The sequence below is a fragment of the Cupressus sempervirens genome, chromosome 10 (assembly GCF_028749045.1).
Source record: "Cupressus sempervirens isolate cs-2001-9-10 chromosome 10, ASM2874904v1, whole genome shotgun sequence".
In the NCBI taxonomy this organism is placed as follows: Eukaryota; Viridiplantae; Streptophyta; class Pinopsida; order Cupressales; family Cupressaceae; genus Cupressus; species Cupressus sempervirens.
This window is the reverse complement of record NC_143127.1, coordinates 660,363,387-660,384,512: the sequence shown is the minus strand read 5'-3', so window position 1 is coordinate 660,384,512 and position 21,126 is coordinate 660,363,387.

Below are 21,126 nucleotides of genomic sequence, written 5' to 3'. Positions count from 1 at the left end.
AGGAGAAACCCATTGTACGGATGAGTGAACAACAAACATTGAATAAAACTCAAAATTTCTGCCTTTTTCTCTATTGTTTCAATTCTGTATGGCCTATATGGATTAGTAGGAGTGAAAGTTTGGTATGGTTGGATAGAGGATTGAATTAATGTTCCATTTCATTTGGTCTGAAGTGTTTCTTATCTACAACAAAAGTTACATCAGTTTTTGTAGAGGTTGGTCAAATTTACCCTAAATCTGAGGGTTTCTTCAAGATGGCCTCCTAACTTGCAATTCCATTGTGAGATTTCAATTCCACTTTGGGGAATGCAAGTTAGGAGAGGGTACTTAAAGTTGGTAGAGATTCAAAATTTTAGGGGTAGGTTACCTATTTTTACCAGCAAGCCCTAGACTGAACATTGCTATATGTCTAGTCTAGATTTGAAGAAGAAAGAAGGTTCAAGCATCCAAACTGATTGATTTGACCCAGGTGAAGGGTGTATGAAGATTAATTGGATGTGAAGAAGAGTTCCAAGGGGTGGAGTTAGGTCTATGAACCCATTTAATCATACTTCCTTTGTAACCTAGCCTAATCTAGCCAATTAGGTCGATGACTCAAAGTGGGTGTTGGTGTTGGAATAGAGTCAAAGTTTGATCTTTTGGAATCTCTAAGAGGTGGTTAAAGGGTGTCTAAGGAGGTGAAAAGATAGTGTTGCCCTTTTCAAAGTTTGGGAGTTTGATTGAGAAAGCTAGGATTAGCCCTATTAGAAATGCTGGTAACAATTATGCAAATCAGTTCTTGGGGGTTTGAGAACTTTAAAGTTGGGTGTTTTTGAGAGATTAGGTCCATAGAAACCTTTTGTATCAGGAAAGTTGAGTTCTAAACCCATCTAGGGAGAGTTTTCCTTTTTAGGCCTATTGGGGAAGGGGAGTCCCTAAGAAGTTGTGATTGATCTAAGTTTGTTGAGAACCCTAGATTTGAGGGTTGGGTATGTAGAGTGGAGTCAACTTTTAGGGTAGAGTATAGTGTGAAATCTACACAAAAATCAAATTTTCCAAAGACTGAATAGTACCAAAATGATTAATAGTGATTGTAGTAGGGGTTTTATAACATGAAAGAATTCAAAGAGATGAAATATGAATGATCAAAACATTGTCCAAGGAAATCCAATCAATAAGAACTTTGAATCATACCAAAAAACCCTTTAACTTTGCAAGAAATCATATTTTTTTAATTCAATTTGCTATAGCAGTCCCTACAATGGATTCTTTGCCTGTACAATGGATTTGTGAAACATTTAATAAACTCCTATCAAGTACCCCAATTGATCCAAATTGGTTGGATGGTTTAGTTTGACTTAAAACAATAAAGAAACTAATTCCCTCCTAAATGTCCATGACCATTATAATTTGAAAATTCAAATTTATAACTTTGTAACTTTTGAATTTTTGAAATTGTTAAGTGATGAAAATTTACCAAATCATTTAAATAGACTTATTAACTTATTAAAAAGACTATTTTATCCTAAGGACCCTAGGACCTAAATTATCCTTATTTAAGGTATTTCTACCTATTTCCCTAGATACTAAATGCCCTATAGGTCTTAAGGACTCAAGTTTTATAGAAACACCAATGAGTCTCAAGCCTTTACAAATGGGTTGATATCAACTTGAAACTAGTCCTAACATTCTAAAATGTTATAACCTCCACCATGAGCCACTTAGGAAGGTAGTGCTATGAAGGATCACTGCAATGTCTTGTGAAATGCCTTGTATTGTCTTTGTAGAAACTATTTTTATAGGTGATGGGTATGTTAAGAAATCTGAGAAGTTTCCAATACCTATGCTTGTTCTTCATATATTGTTGAAGTGAAGCCTGACTCCCAAAGTCTACTAATAAGTGCATGCATGTGATCTCCATGCATTCTACATTTTCAAGATAAATAAGTCAAATGCATAATCAAGTTTAGTTTAAAACCAAAAACAATATTTTGGAGTTTACATAACAAAGGTTCATCATTTGTACTCCTTGCACCTATATCTAATGATATCCCTATTTGGTCCTGACCTATTATAGTTTTCACTTCCTTAGCTCCCTTAGATTTTCTTCCACTTCCATTTGTAGGTGTGTTCGTAGATGAAATTTGTTTACTCTTTTTGCTTTGTCCTCCTTTAATTAAAAACCAATATTACAATCACATTAAATGCTAGAACAAAATCAAGAAATACAGTAAAAGTTGTTAACATAGGAACCATTTTATGGAAGAGTAAATTGATTGTCTGTATACTTTTAATTCTTGTCAAATCCATCAATAAACATTTTATATCCTAAAATATCAAAAGTTCCATTTGTTTTCAGTAGACCTAAATAGTCTTTTGGTTCTCTCAACTTATACATTGGCTAAACAACATTATCCTTATAGAGAACTATATCTGTAACTGCCCCATTATTATCAGATCAAGACCTATTTTCCTTCTTACTTTTTGATGATTGTGATCCTCTGCAATCCCAGGCATAAGATGATTAACACACAATGGTACTTAAACAAAAAACACTAATAAACATTGAGGATGTGAACTGATAATACCATTTTGTAGATGATTTTGGCGTCTCACCCTTTGTCATTGGTGCTTCAACTTTATTAGCCCTCTTCTTTGGTGACCTGCAAATGAAGAATTAGCACAGTAAAAAATCTAAGATAAGATTAATCCACTAAAATGATAGAATGACACAAATTGAATCTGGCTTGTCATTAAGAATTATCCATTTGTACAAATCCTTGCTTTCTGAAATGTATGATAACCCTTGCTTGATGAGTATTGGAAACTTCTCCCATTGTATCCTTGCTTTCGCCAATTTGAAGTTTCTGGTTACATGCACACAATCATGACTTTACATCATGGAGCATTCACATTCTAACAATTTTAATGTTCTTTCATTACATTTTGATCTAAACAAAAAATTCTAAACTTTGACTAATTCAAATGACTAATTTGAAAATGGGTCCTATTAAAGAATCTAATATAAATTCAAATAATGTATCTAGATTCTAAACAAATCAAAAAATAAAATATGTGATTTAAACTTATCTCATCACTTACACATAATAACAATACCCACCTTGTCATGTGGATAGTCTTTGGGGAGAGGTTGCAAAATTGTATTTGGATCTAATTCAATCTAATGAGACAACTGGATCTGCTCTACATTTTAATGTCTCAAGTATTGCCTCGTGGTCTGACTAGCAAACTTTCCAAAGAATCTTACTATGTGGTTTTCCACCATGTTTTATCAAGTGGACATTTGATGTGAATGAAGAATCTTCCTCTCTATTTGCCAATCCTTGAATAACCACAAGTTAGGGTTTTTCATAGAATATCGTCTAAGCCATGTGCCGGTTACAACCATCGCACTAACATGGTACTCTAAACCTTCACCATCTATAACTGAGTAATCCAATTTTTGTTTGGCTTGGACATAATGATACAAATAATAATCTGTCCCTTCTTCATTTTCTTGAGGTGCAATAACAACAAAAACATGGCCTGCAGTGACAAATGTACAAAATGTGATCATTAATTCAAAAAATACTTAGGTAAAAGTTATAAAGTTACATATTGAAATTACAAAGATATATAAATATATATATTAATAGGTTGCACTAGATCAGACAAGTGGTCAAAGTCAATAGACGAATCCATTTGTACCATTTCCAATGCTTGTGGGGGATGATAGGTGTCAATTGAGTCCAAAACTTGTATATCCCATTTGTCCACCCATTTAGTCACCTCACAGTCATCCCAATTTTCCTCTACACATGATGGACAATAGCATGACATTTTTTATGTGTGGATACTCCTAGAGCTTCTAAAATAGTGCAACTCACTAGATCCTATTAGTGTGCAACAATCCTGATATGGTGCAATGTTAGTATTATCTATCAACCAAAAAAATCTACAAACCGTAGACTCACCTTCCTTACCTGGACCCATTGTAGCATTACACCACTAGACGATGGATTTTGCATCTGTCAATATTGCTCATCTTTGTACTTTATTTCTTCATGAGCTAAGTCTCTTTTGATGCATGTGCCTACACCATTGTGCTCTCCCTTTCCATGACCAGCCTTTGTGAAATTCCACATATATTGAATTCTACACAACTTGTACAACCTGCTCAACCAATAGAACATCCGTGCATTCTTGAATTGAGATGCGCAATTGTCTTACCAAATAATGTGCTAATGTATGTGATGCCGCTGTTAGCCAAATCTTCGTAAAATAGTTGAAAACAACCTTGTACAAACTTTGTAGAATGTGATCGATCATTGTTGATGTAAAAATGACACTCCCTGAAAATCTTCCTATCATCCTCTGTACTTGTAGGTGAATGCATGAATATTATGTGAACAAATATGGAAACTTGTTGAGAAGTATAATACTTTTCTTGCACCTCATTTTGTGGTTGTAGTGTGTAGTTCTCTATGAAGTCTACAACCGAAACAATGGTATCCAGTGGAAACATATCTTTGCACAACTTGAATTGCAAATCAAGCCATTGAGCTCTATGTATATGCCTTGCATACTCATAAATAATCTTTTCACAAAAAATCTTCTTGAACTCATACACTGAAATATTTTCAATGACTAAATCACATATTTTTCCCTATTTCCCATCTTTTAGAGCATATGTCACTGTCTTAAATTTTTTGTAATCTACTATTTCATTTCCAATTGCATGTTTACTATCCATATGTTGACAAGTTGATAAAAGTTGCAAAGAACCAAAAAATAAGCATGTACCATCCAAGCATGATGTCTTGTAAAATTGTTGGCCGTCCCCTATTTCACATAAAATGTTGGATATGAATTCCCTTGAAGATCTTGGTGGCTCATTCCTGTCACAATCCTGCAAAACAAACCCAGAATGTAAAAACACACATATATGCCTAAAAACATCAAAATGGTTAGAAAATTCAATATGTATCCTACAACAACAAGTTGTGCATTTGTGATTTATCTTGACATAAAAAGGTTTACCCATCTCAAAAAATCTTTGACTTATTCAAATTTGAGGATACATACCAATACATTTTGCAAAAAATTGTGTCTAAGATGAGTCCAAAAAATGTTTCGCATGTGGGTCAGGATTTTGGCTACCAATCCTCCTTCTTACAACATCTCTTTCATTAGGGGAAACACGTGTGCTATTTTTTCAAAAATATTCCATCAATGATTTCAAAGCTTCACTAATTTCTTTATCCTTTTGCGGTAGTCTACCGCTAAATGTCCATAACTCATTTTTTGTTGGATCTTCCAATCTCTCACACCTTAGCATGGCTCTCCTTAGAGTACCTCTACCAATTTTTAATATTTTTCTTGCCTTTCTTACGAGTCAAGCTTTCTTCATTTTCCTACTTATTATTGTCGATGTAAGTACTCGTCTTATGATATTACTATCTTTGGTGTGTGATTTAGAACCCACTTTGTCATAAGCACTCATTAGATTCTTTACACTGCTTTTTTCATTTGAATCCTCCATCGTTCTTAGCCCAAGAATCTTCATGATAGGCCTAAATTTCAAATTCCTTATCATTTCAACAAATAATTGTCATTGACCTATAATATTTAATTCTTCAAAAAATAATCTCCACATACAATTAACTTTTCTTTGACAAATATGCTTGCTAATCTTGTCAGGCATTGATTTCAAAATGTTAGTATCAATATCAATCAAATATTTTGGTCTTCTAAAACAAATTCTAGAAGGTGTTATAATCTCTTCAATTTCCTCAACATTTTTAACATCAACATAACGTTGAGTGTATTGAAAACCTTGAATCGAAGATGATATGCCTTGGCAATAAGATGCAAAAGATGGAATATCACCTACTTGATGTGTTGATGTTGTGTCTTCAACATGATATGATGGAGTGTGTACATCGTCAAATCTACAAATTAGAGTCTCTTCAACATGAGAGGATGATATGACTCCAAGATTGGAAGATGGTGTAGCTTCACAATTCAATTGTCTTCTTGAGTGTAATAGTCTCATTCATTCTCTTTGTCTTTCCAATTCTTCCTCTTTGTTTCTTTGTATTGGTGGTTTTTGATCCTCTTCGAAAGTCAACTCTTTATTATTGCTTTGCAATTTTCTTTGTTCATGTAGTAGTTTCATTTTATCTCTTTTAATTGCCAAATCTCTCTCCCTATCTTCATTTGTTTGAGTTTTTGGTTTCTTCCTTGGCATGATGATGATTTCTACATGTCAAATTATTCAAACATCTGAATTACTTACAATGTGTAAATTACAAATCATTCAAATACATATAAAAATTACAATTATTTGAATGAATACACAATATATATCAAACAACTTGTCAAATTTTTAACCATTTCGAAATAACATTTCACTCAAATATACAAATTTCAATGGATTCACTATATATTAAACAATATGTCAAATTATAATCAAATTTGTATCTATATATCAATAAACAATATTTAAAAAGGATTGCACTAACCTTTTCTACACAAAGAATATTCAAAAAGTCTTCAAATCGTGTATCCAATGATTGAATTTGGTGTTTGCTAGCTTCAAAAAGTCTTCAAATAGTGTTTTCTATGTTGAAACCCATGTTTTTTGTCAGAACAATAGAATGCACAACAGACCAAAAGCAAAGAATGGATGAAATGGGACCCAAACTTTCTTTTTCCCCATTTTTGGGTGATTTGACATAGTGCGTACGCACTATAGCGCATACACACTATAAAGCATGTACACACTATGTCAAAACACATCTCTCTGTATCCCACCATCCCCCATCCCCTACTCTCTCTCTCCTCTCCTATCCCCTACTCTCTCACAGTCTCTCTCTCCTCTCCCATCCCCTACTCTCTCTCTCACCCTCCCTCTCCTACTCCCTCTTCCATCACCTACTCTCTCTCACTCTCCCTCTCCTACTCCCTCTCCCACCACCTACTTTCTCTCTCCCATCCCCTACTCTCTCTCTCTCTCACTCCCATCCCTTCCTCTCTCTCTCAGGCTACTCTCTCTTCCATCCCCTACTCTCTCTCTCTCTCTCTCTCTCTCTCTCTCTCTCTCTCCCTACTATCTCTCCCCTCTCACATCCCCTTCTCTCTCTCTCTCTCTCTCTCTCTCCCTCCCATCCCCTACTCTCTCTCCCTCCCTCTCCCACTACCTACTCTCTCTCACCCTCTCTCCTCTCCCATCCCCTACTCTCTACATCTCTTACACACACCCCCATCCCGCCCCTCTCTCTCTCTCCCTGCCACTCCCTCTCCCATTTCCTACTATCTCTCTCTCACTCTCTCTCTCCCTCTCTAATCTCTCTCTCTCTCTCTCTCTCTCTCTCTCTCTCTCTCTCTCTCTCTCTCTCTCTCTCTCTCTCCCCCATCCCCTACTCTCATTGTCTCTCCCATCCCCCTACTCTCTCTCACACTCTCTCCCATCACCTATTCTCACTCTCTCTCCCATCCCATTCTCTCTCTGTGCCACCTCCTACTCTCTCTCACACTCTCTCCCATCCCCTACTCTCTCTTTCACACACTCCCATCCCCCCTCTCTCTCCCTCTCCCACCACCTAGTCTCTCTTTCCTATTTGCTACTCTCTCTCTCCCCTCTCCAACTGCCTACTCTCTCTCTCTCACTCTCACTCTCACTCTCGCTCTCTCTATGTCAATCTCACTCTCTCCCTCTCTAATCTCTCTCTACCACCCCCTACTCTCTCACATTTTCACACTCTCTCCCATCCCCTACTCTCTCTCCCATTCCCTTCTCTCTCTCGAGCTACTCTCTCTCTCTCTCCCCTCTCCCATTCCCTACTCTCTCTCTTTCACACACATGCACTCCCATCCTCCTCTCTCTCACTCTCCCTCTCCCACTCTGTCTCCCACTACCTACTCTCTCTTCCCCATCCCCTACTCTCAATCTCTCTCTCCCATCCTGTACTCTCTCTCTCTCCCCATCCCCTTCTCTCGATCTTTCTCTCCCACCCTGTACTCTCTCTCTGCCACCCCTACTCTCTCTCACACTTTCTCTATCTCCCATCTCCTACTCTCTCTCTCTCTCTTACACACATTCTTATTCCCCCTCTCTCTCTCCCTCTCCCACTCCCTCTCCCACTGGCTACTCTCTCTCTCTCCCATCCCCTACTCTATCTCTCTTACACACACTCCCATTCCCCCTCTCTCTCCCTCCCACTCCCTCTCCCACTGCCTACTCTCTCTCTCTCTCTCTCTCTCTCTCTCTCTCTCTCTCTCTCTCATTCTCTCCCTCTCTCCCTCTCTACTCTCTCTCTCTCCCATCCCCTACTCTCACTCTCTCTTTGCCAACCCTACTCTCTCACACATTCTCTCCCATCCTCTACTATCTCTCTTACACACACTCCCATCCCCCCTCTCTCTCTCCCTCTCCCACTCCCTCTCCCACTGCCTACTCTCTTTCTCTCTCATCTCGTACTCTCTCTCTATCTCTCTCCCCTCTCCCATTCCCTACTCTCTCTCTTTCACACACACACACACACACACATCCCCAACTCTCTCTCCTCTCCCATCCCCTACTTTGTCTCTCACTCGCTCTCCCTCTCCTACTGCCTACTCTCTCTCTCTCTCTCTCTCTCTCTCTCTCTCTTTGTCACTCACTCTCTCACTCTCTCCCTCTCTACTCTCTCTCTTCCACCTCCTACTCTCTCTTACATTTTCACACTCTCTTCGATCCCCTACTCTCTCTCTCTCTCTCTCACACACACACACACACTCACACATTTCCATCTCCCCTCTCTCTCCCTCTCCCACTCCCTCTCCCATTTTTTACTCTTTCTCTCATCCCATTTTCTCTCTTGAGCTACTCTCTCTCTCCCCTCTCCCATTCCTTACTCTCTCTCTTTCACACACATGCACTCCCATCCTCCTCTCTCTCGCTCTCCCTCTCCCACTTTGTCTCCCACCACCTACTCTCTCTCTCTCTCTCTCTCTCCCATTCCTTACTCTCAATCTCTCTCTCCCATCCTTTACTCTCTCTCTCTCTCCCCATCCCCTACTCTCCATCTCTCTCTCTCTCTCCCATCCTATACTCTCACTCTGCCACCCCTACTCTCTCTCACACTTCCTCTCTCTCCCATCCCATACTGTCTCTCTTACACACATTCCCATTCCCTCCTCTCTCCCTCTCCTCTTCCTTCTCCCAATTCCTACTCTCTCTCCCATCCCCTACTCTTTCTCTCCCATCTCCTACTCTCTCTCTTTCACACACACAACACACTCCCATCCCTGTCTCTCTCCTCTCTCATCCCCTACTCTCTAGATCTCTCACACACACTCCCATCCCCCCTCTCTCTCCCTCTACCACTCCCTCTTCCACCACCTACTGTCTCTGTCTTTGTCTCTATCTCTCCCTCTCTACTCTCTCTCCCTTATCCCCTACTCTCTCTCTCCCCTCTCCCATCCCCTACTTTCTCTCTTTTACACCCCTACTCTCTCTTACACTCTCACACTCTCTCCCATGAGCTACTCTCTCTCTCACACACAGACTCACATCCTCCTCTCTCTCTCTCTCTCTCTCTCTCTCTCTCTCTCTCTCTCTCTCTCTCCCTCTCCCACTACCTAATCTCTCTCTGCCACCCCTACTCACTCTCTCACACTTCCTCTCTCTCCCATCCCCTACTCTCAATCTCTCTCCCCCATCTTGTACTCTCTCTTTACCACCCCTACTCTCTCACACTTCCTCTCTCTCCCATCTCGTACTCTCTCTACCACCTGGGCTACTCTCTCTCACTTCCTCTCTCTCCTATCCCCTACTCTCTCTCTCCCCTCTCCCATCCCCTACTCTCTCTCTCTCTCTCTCTCTCACACACACACACACACACACACACATCCATCCCCCCTTTTCTCTTGCTCTTTCTTTTTATCTCTTCTTCCCTATCTATGCCATATTTAGGTCTCAATAGTGTGTGTGCACTATAGTGCGCATGTGCTATTGAGACCCAAATTCAAAAGCTTTAAATAGCGTGCACTCGCTATAGGGCATAAATACTATTTAAAGTTTTGCATTAAAACCAAGCCTAAGGCTTGGTTTTGTCTTGGAGATCCAACCCAAAGGTTTGGAGTTTATAAATAGGTTTGAGACGTGTGTTGCTGCAAACATACAAAATATGATTGATTTTTCTTGTGTGCTCTCCTTCAAGATTCCTTGTGGTTGGGCATCGATAAGATCAAGTTACATGACATTGTAAGTCTTTTTGTTAGCTATATAACCATATAATTTATTTTTAATTTGAACTATTTGAAGTCTTTCATCTATAATTTCTTTTGAATGTATGTCCATTTTTTGTCAAAAACCACCACGTACTAATTGGGCTATAGATTTTAGCTCGTTCATCAAATTTTGCAACAACTTAGTTTTTTAGAAACTAGACTCCATTCTACACTTTGGAAAAAAAAATTTTGATTTTAGATTAGTTTTAATTATTTCTAGCAGGAGCACATAGATATTTCACATTTTTGAGATGTGTCTAGTTAAAAAATTCATTAAAAAAAATACACATTATAAAATTACCCAAAAAATCTAGGGTAAACTAAATAATGTTAAGTAACTTTTGACCAGAGCGATTAAAGAATTTAAAAAAAAAAAGGTTAAAATTTTTGGGGGGCCATACTTTGTACTGTGTTATGTTTTTTTGGAATAAACAGTACCACTTTTTTGTGGCCCCCTTTTTTGAGGACCTAAACCTAAACCATTTTGAAAAAAAAATAGTAGTTTAGAAACTAGATTCAAAGGACTATGACTTTTTTTTTTGTCATATCTTAAAATTTTGAGCGTAACTATCTTCAAATTCTTATTGAAGTTTAGAAATTGTTGATTTTAGGAAAAAGGTGTCCACTTATACCCCCCTTTTGGCACCACAACTTGGTGCACTTAACCAAGCTCATCATAGAAAAATCCCTTAGGGAACAACTTGGGATATCCTGGGATGATTTTGTTGAAAAAAAAGTGCAAAACCTAGTTAGGCAACTTGCAGAGCAAGTTGAAGAGGAAAGAGAATCTCAGGAAAATTTTGTAAACCCAACACTGGGCTCTTCCTCAACTAGACCCAGGAGGTCATAGAGAACCTCAATTTCCATTGTCATAGCTTCTACCTTTAGGTCTGGACCAACATCTGATATGGGTAAAAGGAAAGTTAAAATTTTCCCAAATATTGGCTCTCCTACAGCTCCTAGGGTTTATAAGAAGAAAAGGGGGAATGTACAAGAAACATCTCCAGAACCTACTATAGCTTCAAAGGCAGCAAAAGTACCCTTTAGGCATAGAACTCGAAGGAGCCAATCATCTGTAAAACTTGATGAGTGTGTGTCTTTTCAATCTCTCGTGTCTAAAAATGTAGCTATTGAAGAAAGATCAATCCCCTTCTTCTAATAAAGTTAAGATCATCATTGAAGAGGGTGAAATTATAGAACGTATACCTGCAGCAATAGGAACATTCTCTATCTAACCACCCATCATTTCCATAGATTTAGACAATGATGACAGTGTATCTGTTAGAGTTTTAGGTTCTCCTCCACCTCAAAGAGAAAAATTTCATGAAGAAGATGTTGGAATAAATTTTGATGTAGTTAATACTGTTGTTGAATAGATTCTTTCTCAAGGACTTGATTCTTTAGCATCTACAGCCCAAAAAACTAATCCTATTGATCCTTCATTTGATACACATGTTACTTTCTATCCTGGTTCCACTATTTTATTGTTAAGCATTATTTCATAGATATCTAACTAGTTAATTCAGGAGAGAGAAGAATGGAAAATAGAGAGAGAGAGAGCCTAGAAAAAACCATCTACAATCAAACTCAAAATTTGACTAAGAAGGATGAGGAGATTGAGCAATTAAGTGGTAAACCTACAAAATTCACTACAATGATCCCTGAATTAATGTCTTCTCACTCTTCTTCTCCTATTTATGCTCTCTTTTTGAAAGAACAATTTGCCAATTACAATATGACTTGTGTAATACAGGGTAAAAGTTTAACATTGAATACTCCTCATGAATTCTTCCAAACTTTTGTGCTACCCCTGTAGCCATCAAAGATTTTCTCTATGAACTCTTTTTACATAATTTAGTAGTCATTGATAATAGAGATTGGAACCCTCTACCTTATGTAGGTGATAATCAACTCAGGGAATCAATGTCTTGGATCCAAAATGAAATTAGCAGGGAAAACTAGGCCCATCAGTACAAGGAATTAGAGTATGAGATGCCACTTTTTCTCAGGCTTGAGGCCAAGGATGCCAAAACTCTATCCTATGAATGGTTGAAAATTTCTCACTCAAAACCTAGAATTTGGATTATTCCTCCTTTAAGGGAATAAGTCTATCAGGAATATAAAGCTATGGCAGAAACAAATCTTCCTACATCGAAGCAATCGAATCAATGGCTCTAGATAAGATTGAGTGTTCAGACTTGTAGAAGAGGGGACCTCATTCTCTGCTGAATTTTATCATGACCACTTGGCGAGCACCTTGGTATATCAAGCTGGGGGAAGAAAGAAAAAATGATTGGATTCCTTTAACTTTTCAGTCTCCACTATTGTTGTCTCCATTGCTTGCTAATCAACAAGATTTAGAGAAATTTGATATGTCAAAAGAGCTCCATAGATGGGAAAGGTACAGGGAGAGTAAAGGTTTCTATTGGAACTTTGCTATAGGGGGTAAAGGACAAAGTGTTTCCTCAAATTTTAGGATGGCTATGAGGATGAAAAATTTCATGTTTTCTTGAGGACAAGTCAAAGTTTTAGTTGGGGGGAATGATGAGACTAGAATATGGTCTATTTTTTCATTTCTTTTTTAGTTTAATTTGCAAACTTTCTAAAGACTTTGATGTTCAAGAACATGATGTTTATGATGATTTTAGACAAATGGGTGCATAATTACTTTTCAGGATCAAAATGAATATGGTGTGAAAAGATATGTCATTTACTTACAAAATAGTGAGAATGATGCTTTTTCTTCCTTAGCTAGGTTGGGTAGTTCTCCTGTAGCAATGTGACATAGGGTAAACTAATTTAGATAACATGTTTTGAATAAGTCTTGATCTATGTTATTGTTTTGGAGGCACTAATATTTTGCAGATATAAGAGCAAAGTCAACTCAACCAAGTGGGAGTCAAAGTAGTTGCTCTCATTAATAGACTAGCCTTGAGCAAAGGAAATTTACGGGTCATGAGCTCCTAAATTACTATTCTATTTGGTGCAAGAATTAATGCCCCTGTTGTAATAATCAATGCCGTTACTTGTCTCAGTAGTTGATGAGTCTTGAATCTAGGAATTTTGTTCCTAATTTGTGTTTTAAATAACTAGAAGTCTGTATTCTAGAGGAGCTAGGTTTTAGTCAATCATTTTTCAATACAAAGAAAAAGTTGTCGAGTTTGTAAGTACCAAATATAATCTTTTTGTTCATCAATATGTATATTTTATTGTTATGAATAAAAAGATCATTTTAGGTTTTCATCTCTGAGTTATTTTACTTTACTTTTCTGTGGGGGCCCACACAAGGAGTGAACTAATTAGTTAGCATAGGATTTATATTTAGTTCATAGAACCAAACTAAACTCTGTTGTTCCTACAACCACTATTAATAGAATTAGTGGACTATTCCTGCAACATAGGCAGTTGAAGTAATTCTCAACTGTATTTTCATGCTTTATTAAAATAGATTTGATTCTCAGCTTTAGCATAAATTTTCTATAGTTTAAGCACTTGAATTTTTGTAGAGTAGTTCTTAAGTTGAGATAAGTTTGAAGCATATATTTTGTAAACACCATTACAAGTTTACATCCCTGGTTGATAAAATAAATGAGTCCAAATGAGTTGGATAAGAACCACTTGAGATGTCCAATCTTGTGTTAAGCAACCCATTGCTGTAGGATTTTGATCACTTTCTTTGGCCAAGCACAAGCATTTAAGACAAAGGAGGCATTGCTATAATTGGATGTGAAGCTCAAATATTTTGTAGAGACTCGCATAGAAGTGGGCAACTATCAGCAAATAGTAGAAGATAAGTATGATGCTTTGGATTTGCTAGATGCAACCCAAGTGATGGAGGGGTAAAAGTACAAAGTTGTGTCACCTTTCAAGCTAACTTATTTGAATGACCGAATTTGAGTATTTCTATCCAAAAATTAATTTTACTCAACATATGATCTAGATAAGTTCATTCTAGCTAAGTTATATGTGTTCATACACTTTTCCAATTGGGAATGTCTATTAAATGCATGTTTTATAGTAGTTTGTGTCCAATTACTAAATAAATAAAATTAATTTAGAAAAATGATGTTTCAATAACTCTTACTATTTTCTATGATATTTGTTTAGTAACATATAAACACCATTTTATAGAGCTCAAATTCAAGAATATTCTCATATAGAATTTATATTGTTTTAATTAGATATAGCATATTCTAATTTAAAAATTCTACAAGTACGTATTTTAATACTCAAAAGTATGTCAATTTTGAGAAAGAAAAAAATATTAAATCATATCATAAAAATTTAAAAATTATATGGCATCCTAGAGGAGAGAGTCCTCTTTTCTAATGTATAATTTTCCTTCTAGTTAGAATAGACTTATTTTGAAAAATGTGGCGAGAGATGAAAATTGTTGATTTCATGTGAGTTGAAATTTGAATCATTATTAAAGAGCAAATATAAGTCTATAGTCAATTTTTATTTTTAATTGCTCTAGATATATATGTTATCTATAACATAGTCCAAGATCAAATGGAAATAAGTTTATTTCCATATAGTTTTGTGGTGGGAACTGAACCCCTAATTTTCAACATTTTTCAACAACTGAAAAATTATCTATAAAAATTACAATATATATCAATTCTTATTCCAAATAATTATTAAAATTTATAATCCTAAACTTCATCCATTTCTACGCATTTCGTTAGTTTACTTCATTTTCAAATTCTGAATAATAATACTAGTTTTATGTCATTGAAGGTGAACTTTTATACTTTTGTTAGCCTTTTCCTTTATAAAAGGGTGACATAGGTTTGTGCTTTTTCCCTAAGATCATAGAGAAATTGAAGAGAAAATATTTAGGCATAGTTCTGGTATGAAGGGGAAGACAACCCATAAGCTATAATTTTAGTTTTGACACTTGGTCTGAAAATTTTGCATTTTTTGAATCTGCCACTAAGGTGCACCTCTCCAAAGGTGTGCAAGGTGCACAAGGTGCACTTCTCCAAAGGTGCACTAGAAGTTTTTGAAGAAGTCAGAGGTGTGCTAACAATTAACTACTAGTTCCAAATTTAGAGCTTTCCATACACCAAAAATGCATTCTAAGGGTAGTTTAACTCCTATAAATATCCAGAGAAGGTTGAGCTTCTATTTTTGGCATCTCCAGAGACTCCTACATCATTTAACAGTTTCCTTCTTCTTATTTTTATGCTTTCTTTGTTTTAAGACATGTAAAGGCTTATGCACCCATTAAATGATATAAATAAGGGTGGAGTCCTACTTAGCACCATTTAGAGAGTCAATTTGTACATAATTAGATTTGTTTTATTAGTTTTAAACATATATTTGCATGAAGGAATCTCTCACTCTCAAAAAAAATTGAGGAGAGAATTGCCTATAAATTCAGGAATTAAATATGTATTCCGAGCCATTATGTTGATTCAATAATATATGTTATTGGTGCTGTCACTATGAGTGTAGTAATTCTTGCTAGAGTGTGTTATGTTTTGTGGATGTATGTTCATGGAGTGTCGATTTTGTTGTGTTATTTTGATTGAGTGATCTTTTAATTCTATAAATTCTGTTGATGTACTTAGTTCGAGAAGAGATCACCTACTAGTCATACATAGTTTTTGTCTTGCATGAGCACACTTTCCATGACCTTGCAATCTGATGAAAAGTGAAACATCTTATAGTTAGTAAATTCCCATTGACGATTGCATTAGTGGAATTAAGGAAGCACAACTCCTATTTTCATTGGTTACCTACCGATCTTTTCAAAGGCTTAACTTGCAAATGTATTATTTCCCTGGCTTATGTTCGTTAGTGATTTACTTTTCAAGTCATTTGATTAAACTTCTTGTTACCTTATCTTTGTTATTTTACAAACACTTGGTTAATTTAGGAATTCATATAGTTGCATAGTAAAAACTACATTTATTATAAACAAAAAATACAAAAATATATTTATTTTTGTGTGGATACTTTTTTGATATAGTAAGCATTTTCAACATCTTATTTGAAATTGGTTGAACCAGCAAAGGCCTCCTCATGAACACTCGCATTTGTCTTCAATTGAGTAGATTGCAATAGGTTACAAGATCACTCGGAACCTTGGAGTTGATCCCAGGTCAACTTTTCAAGAGAGGAGTTCGAAAGGATTCCTGCTGTTAAGCATCGTGCAAAATGATAGCTCAACAGAACTAACCAACCAAATATAAGGTACAAGATTTCTCTATTATGATCAAAGCTTGTATCAAGATTCCAACTAAATGAGTGATAAACACTAGAACATGTCACATAACAACTAATACAAATTGTCGGGTAAGAGTACAAACATGTGTCACCCTTTTAGAAAGGAAAAGGATAATAATAGAAAAAATGTTAAACTTCAACAATGTAAAAGCAATATTTCTGTTTTGAATTTTAAGATGGTGTAAATTGATTCAAAATATGTATAAATTGATGGCGTTTACACCTATTATTTGAAAAAAACTAAAAAATAGTATTTAAATTTTTTTTCAATGCCTTGATTTGACTTTCTCAAAAATATTGTAAATTAGGGGTTATAGTTCCCACCACAAAAATAAATGTAAATAAATGTTTTTTATTCTAATTTTAAATTATGTTTTAGATGACATATGTAGCTAGAACTATAAAAAGGAAAGAATACAAAATGTTGTATATTTTGCATGTTAAAGCTATTTAAAGTTTGAGTTTTCAAAAATTAATGATTTTTGGTTCCCACCATCTTTTCCCTAGAAAATCTATCAATCCGTAAATAGGTTATATATATTATCAAAGACGACTCTCTCCTCTAGAACAATTGATAATTTTTATTTATTTATACTCTCATCTATTATTTTTTATCATTTTTTGAATGCACATAATATTGAAAGTGAAATACCTACTTGCAATAATTTGTAATTATTGTATATGATATGTACTCACAAGTAAATTTTTTATATGTACATAATTTTGACTTTGAACTCTATCTAGTGGTTTTTTTTTTTCTTGAAACCCTAATTTTGATGTTGAAATAGGCCTATGAAGTCTAAGGTTTTCTAGAATTATAAAATCCTATGGAGAAAGTGCCACATCAGATGACACATAGGTAATTTTGGCTGAGCCAATTTTGGTTAGATTGGTTATGGCCAGACCAGATTTGGCCGAACTACTGTCAACCACACAGATTGTATGCGCATGCCCAACCACTTAAAACATAAAGTTTTAATATAGTTAAATTAATTGTTTTAAGTGTTTTACATTTGTTTTATTAAATCTTTAATTAAATAATTTTTTGTTATTAGTAAACGACCAAATTCTTTTATTATAATTTAATAAAAATAAAAAATTACATGGATTCTCCATTCAAATGGGTATTGGTAGGAAAGAACGAAGTAAGAAAACCTCCAGTCTTGCCAGGGATTGAAGTCCTATATTATACAGATTAAAAGAGGCATACCCTAGTTTACATCATCTTGTTTAATTTACATACAAGTATTTTAATCAAACTACTCTTTTGAGAATATGAGAAACAAGGAAACTCTACCCCATAACTACATTTTTGCTTTCTAGATTTCAAAATTAGGTTGGAAGCTACATCCAAAACACTACTAATTTCCACATAAGGTTAGAAGTGAACTTATAAAACTATATAAATAAGCATGTCTGTAATTTCCATACTTTCTAATGTTTAAATTTACTCTATACTTCTAAATATTAAGTGAGCTGACATGTCTTTAAAGATAGTGTTCTCCATTATAATTTACAAGTTCCAATCTTTTGTTGGACTAAGATATTGCTTCCTTAATAAAGATGCTTTTTCCCATTCTGAGATAATGCATATCAGCTCATGATGACAGCACTGGATCAAGATCAGATGGGGAATGATAAAACATAATTTCCTTTTTTCCTTTGATTTGGTTGGAATCATTTTCCAATACTGTTTAACATCTACTATTGCAGAAATTATCATTTCTACTTCCTGACCCTTTTTTCACTAACTTTGAAATTAGTTTAGCTACTTCTCACTTGATGTTTATATTTGATGGTATACTATTATACCTTATATCTTATTAAAAAAGATTTCTTAAGACCCACTAACTACACAATGCTTTTTTTAACTACTTCGATTTATCTTTAACATAAATTCAAAGCTAATTTAATTAATAAGAATGAGATTTACATTATTCAATTTGATTAAATGTTTATTTAATTTCTAGTCAAATTACTTCTAATTATAGATTAGGATATTTTCACTATGAGCATCCTTATTTGCTAGCTAATCTTTTATACATGTTATGTATTGGGCTATATATGTTTATTAGAATTAGATGTAGGTTAGTCTTTATGCTTTTAATTCTGCTGCTCATCCATGAATAGTCTGATTTTAGTATATTTAGAGTTACCTTCCTAGGACTCCAAATCATACCTAATCCCCCTAAGGCTCCTCTAGATTCATGTAATTTAATGTTCCAGCTACCTAATTTTTTTTCTAGCTTAAATCCTTCTTCCTTATTTAGTTTTGTTTCTTGTAACATAATAATATTAGAGTCAAATTGTTTTAAATTATGTTTTAGTATTTTTTTCTTGCTAGGTGCATTCAAGCCTCTAGCATTCTAGGTAGTGATCTTCATGCTACCTTGGGAAGGTTCTTCTCCTTCCCTATATTAAGTAAAGTTGATTGATCTTTTGTTATTCTTTTGCCTACCCATCTACTTTTCTGAGTTCTTTAAGAGACTTTCTTCCTCTTTTAGCTTTCAATTTTCCATATTTAGGGGTATTTATCCCTTCTTGATTCATCAAAATATCCAGATGTTCTGTGTTCTCTTGAGCATTTAAAGCACTTTCAGATTGCATTTCTTCATTCTTAATTTTTTCTTCATTCACTAATTCTTTCATTATCTATTCTACAAGACTTATCTAATTATCAATATATATATTATCTACTAAATTTAGTGACTTCTGTGTACTGCTAAAATCAATACCATCTCCTTGTACTATCATTGCTCTAGATTCAATTGTCTGTACACCTTTATTTCTCTTATCTTCCTCCTTAATGCTTAACATATCTCTTCTCAAATCCTCAAAGGTGTAATTATCTCTACCTATTTTCAAAACTTGATGTATTAAATCATCTTTTTGTGATTCACTGCTTTTATCAATATTGTTGAAGTTAAAAACTTGGATCAATTCTTTAGTTAATATATCCAAATCCTCTTTGTCTATCTCATCTAAAATTACCATTTCCATATATTCATTCTTTGATAAATCCTTATTCAGAAAGACCTGAAAATCTCGTCTAATTATTCCTTTTATCTTACTTTGATCCTTCTTCCTTGCATTGTCCTCACTCATCTTATAAAAAGGAGATTCTTGTATTATGGGTGGTGTCTTCCAAAATTAGGTACATTGTTTTAATTCCTCTTTTTTGGAGTCTATTCTCTCCTTCATCGACTCTTCCATCTTTTGTAGTGGAGTTTCCATTATTTATTTTATGCATTCAACATTTCTTCACTTTGGAGAATCATCAGAGAAAAGACTTTTGTTTTTTGTTTCTTCAAGGGTCTTATTGCTATCCACTAGGAGCTTTTTGTCCTAAGATCTTGAGTCCCTTTCTAAAATTTTTTCTTTCCATCTTATTGCTCTTATTTTCTTAGCTTTCTATGTTTTCTTCCATTTTTTGTTTATTCTTCTACTACTGTTAACTATCCTTTCCATATTATATTCTATAATTCCTTCTATCCTACTATTGGTTTCTTTGGAGTTTTAATCTTCATAGATGAGATCTAGATTCATCTGTAGATGAGTGCCTTTACACTTTCCCAAATCTAACAATTGAGTGATTTCTTTATTGCTATCTAGATCTAAAACCTTTTCCTTTTCTTTTCTTTGAGAATCTTTTTCTTTTGAATCTTGAATTGTTTCTATTTCTCTCTTTTGATCTTCCTTGGAGATACGTATGAGACTTTTACTAATCCCTGTAGTTACAGTTGTGGTTTTTGTTTTTTTTTATTTGATTTCTCCATCCTCCATTTCTACAACTAATTTTCCCATTGTAACCTTACTCGGCACCACAGGATCTATCACATTTATGCTCTTCCCCTGCCTTTTTTTTTAATTTCTAATGTAAATCATAGGGAAGGTATCTTTAAGATTGGATTTAGGTTGAAAAGTTTTAAATGTGATCTTTCTCTCATTACTTAATCTTACTATTTCTGAGATTTTTCCTTCAAATCTATAATGTTTCAATTTATAGATGGGGTTATTTGAAATTAACCTAATAGAATTGAATTCATAATTTTTGTTTTTAATGTTGATAATTTTTTTTATCATTATTGCAATATTTATAAGAGGCATCTATTCCTATCAAATTCCCAATTGAAAATCCAATTTTCATAAGAATCTCTACATGAATAAGTTTAGGAGGGAGTGATTGAATGGAGATCTAAGTTGATATAAGGAAGTTTAACTATTCTTCTTTACAATTTGGAATCCATTCAAAGAATTTAACAACATATCCTATAAAATAGCAATCATAGACAAAGAGGAAATCTTTTTTAACACATTTATCACTGGAATATATATATATATATATATATATATATATATATATATATAACAATCTATCTGAATTGTGAGATATACTTACCTAATTTTTGCAGAAATCCTTTAACTAGTTAATGAGGTTGATTATCTCTTTTCTTGGCCCATTCCAAAATATGAAAATACCAACGTTCTTACATTCTTGCTAGCGATCTTCGCTATCTTGATTGCTAATAATCAAGATTTGTTCTTTGGGTTTATTATTCTAGGGTCAAAAAGCCACAAGTTGATAGCAATCCTATAATAGGGGGGATATATAAAATAGAAAGTTTATGAGGAGTTTTG